General features: G+C 50.0%; 1 pseudogene; it reads left to right on the top strand.

The window, feature by feature from the left end:
- Positions 1-644: 644 nt before the first annotated feature.
- LOC144309156 (ferritin heavy chain pseudogene) lies at positions 645-1562 on the top strand (annotated as a pseudogene).
- Positions 1563-3276: the final 1714 nt, after the last annotated feature.

Raw genomic sequence — 3276 nt, 5'->3', positions numbered from 1 at the left:
ACAGTGAATTACTTGACCAGAAAGGGAACCCAAATCAGAGCAGAAGAGAAACAAAACATATCTACCTAGAAGAGCAATCCACTGAGGTCTTTCAGTGTCAGAAAATGCCATGCTTTTTGGCTTTGGGGATGATACCTATCCTACTTGCAAGCTCCATGGCATGTACTCCTAAAGGAGGAGATCACTCCTTAATTGATACATTCCATTCTAACCATTCAGAGGAGAAACCTATTAGTGAAATGAACATCACAACTGTAATTCAGACCCATGCTAATTACCTAGGCTAATCAAACAAGTCCTTCATTACTAAATATGAATGGCAAAGTTTTAAGTATTTCAGGAAAGTAAAACAGAAGATGATAAACAGATAAATTTATATTTATATTTTACAGGAAACAGAAGAGAAATTTACCGAAAATTCAAATTCATATTCTTAGAATTTTGGGTGAGAATGAGTTTATAAAATAAAATTAGGCTGCTAGAATGAGAGTACTTGGAAAATAGACACATTATCCCCAAATTAGAAACTGTATTAGTAAACGCCAGGTGCTCAGCACAGGGTCACTCTGCCTCACTCAGGCTCCAACAGAACCTAGAACACAGCCTTTGCGGCCTTCGCTGAGCCGGAAGTGCGCCCCCTTCCCTGGACGACATTTCCGGTCCCCTCCCAGAGCTGTCTCCCATCTCAACCGCCACTTCCCTCAGATCAACCGCCACTGATTCGGGCTCCGGCCTCCCTCACCACTCACGCTGGGCGATCTCCGAGGCCACCACCGAAGTCGGCCCCGCCGTTGCCCACTCCGTGGCTCTCGTTTCCGCGACGTGTTCGCCCTCGTCCTGGTGCCCGGGCCGCCAGCCATGGCCGCCGCGCCCATCTCCCAGGTCCGCCAGAACTACCACCCCGACTGCGAGGCCGCCATCGACAGCCAGATCAGCCTGGAGCTGTCCGCCTCCTACGCCTACCAGTCCATGGCCTTCTCCTTCGACCGCGACGACGGGGCCCTGAGGAACTTGGCCCGCTTCTTCCAGCGCCAGGCCCGCGAGGAGACCCAGCACGCCGAGATGCTCGTGGAGCTGCAGAACCAGCGCGGGGGCCGCATCCGTCTGCGCGACGTCAAGAAGCCCGACCGCGACGCCTGGGAGAGCGGCCCGAGGGCCACGGAGTGCGCCCTGCACCTGGAGAAGCGCGTGAACCAGAGCCTGCCTGCTCGACCTGACCTGCACCGGCTGGCCACCGACCAGAACGACGCCCAGCTCTGCGACTTCCTGGACGCCCACTCCCTCCGTGAGCGAGCGAGCGAGCGAGGCAAGGCCATCCAAGAGCTCTGGGAGGCTACGGCACCAGCCTGCGCAGCGTGGGGGCCCCGGAAGCCGGCCTGGCTGAGTACCCGTTCGACAGGCTCACCCTGCGCCACAGCCACAAAGAGAACTGACCTGGCACGGACACCTCCCCCGGGCAGGGCCCAGGGCGACTTCCCCTGGGCGCCCCGCCGAGCGTGCATGTTGCAGTATTGCCTTGGCAGAACCTTCAGGTTTTTTTCTTCCAGTTCTGCCATAAATAAATAAATAAATAAATAAATAAATAAATATGAATAAATAAATAAGTTGTTTGGTTTCAATAAAGTTATTTGGTTCAAAACTTTAAAAAGGTCTCTGGTTGATTCCCGTGCAAACCCTTCACCTTTTAAGTTTTACAACAGGTATTCAGGAGTCTCTCCACCCACCCCTGCCCCATCTGTATGCAGCTCAGGATCTCTGAAGATGGAGGGGAAAGGTACTCCATGGAACCTGGAAAACAAATCCATCTTCCCTTTATAAACGATGTGGGGTGGCCAGCCCCGGTGGCACAGCGGTTTAGCGCCGCCTGCAGTCCAGGGTGTTATCCTGGAGACCTGGGATCGAGTCCCGCATTGGGCTCCCTGCATGGTGCCTCCTCCTCCCTCTGCCTGTGTCTCTGCCTCTCTCTCTCTCTCTAGCTGTGTCTCTATGAACAAATAAATAAAATCTTTTTTTTTTTTTAACTATATGGGGAAGCAGGGATGGGGTGGAGTGAGGAGGGTGGCCTGGGGCCCCGGTGTGAATGGGAGCATGTGTATGGTAAAAGTATGAAACAACACGGTCAAAAAAAAAAAAAAAAAAAGAAACAACACGGTCTAGAATTCACCACGGTGGTGGCCCCTATGGAAAAAGTGAAGAATGGGATTAGTCTAGTATTAAAGGGAGTCTTCAACTTTATTTGAAAACATTTAGCTTACTAAAAAATGCAAATGTTCATCATTGTTACATCTGGGTAGCAACATGGGAATCTTAAGAACCAGAAAGGCAGGATATTTCTTTAACAAGTTTGCCCTGGGCAACAGGAACAATGTAACTGAACCTTAGCCCGGCTTCCCATAGACAGGTACCTGACTTCTAGGTCACCATGCGTATTGCCCTTACCCAATATCCAAACACGGTTTTCTCCTTCAACTGTACCCTTTCTTCCATTAATGTAGTAGGAGTATCCAAAACCCCAAATTACCTGCTAGAATGGCTGACAAACACAAGGTCAAGTTTGAGGCTCAAATTTGTAATATGAATATGAAGGGGAATAAATTTCCCTGAATGTTAAGCCAGTGATCTGGCTGCTTTGAAGAATTTAGGGGGTGGGCAAAAGTTGAAGCTGGGAGACCAGTCAGGAGATGCTGTAGCAGATCCAGTGAAAGACACTGGTGGCTGAACTGGAGTAGAAGCTGAGTAAGAGGTGGTAGAGACAAAGTCTAGTTGGATTTGGATGAATCAAGATTTGCTCATGAACCACGGGAAGAATGAGAAATGGGGAAAATCATCTAGGTTCTGCTGTTTGTACTTGAACACCTGACTGGATGGTAATGATAGTTATTAATTTGAGGATGTTTGCAGGGGGACACCAGGGGTGGGGACGGCATGTCACATAAAATCTGAGATGCCTATTACATATGCAAATGGAACTCTCATGCAGGCAGTCAGAAAAATGAATCTGAAGCTCAGGTGGGGTGTCGGGTTTGGAAACAGACATATATGAGAGATATCAGTCACAGATGGTGGTAAGATCATGGGACTGGATAAGGTCAGCAGAAGTGTAGAGAGAGTGAGGCACGGCCAGCCCCGTGCCCAGGCAGCTACCGTTAGAGGATGGGTTGAGGTGTTACAACACCCAGAGGGCTGCTGGCCCCACCTTGACCATTAGCTCATTCCAGACTGTGACCATCTGTGCCCATACCCAGTGTCCCCAAGGCAGCCTTTTCCTGAAGTAAG

Source organism: Canis aureus, chromosome X, assembly GCF_053574225.1.
Source record: "Canis aureus isolate CA01 chromosome X, VMU_Caureus_v.1.0, whole genome shotgun sequence".
Lineage (NCBI taxonomy): Eukaryota > Metazoa > Chordata > Mammalia > Carnivora > Canidae > Canis > Canis aureus.
This window is presented reverse-complemented; position numbering and strand designations above follow the sequence as displayed.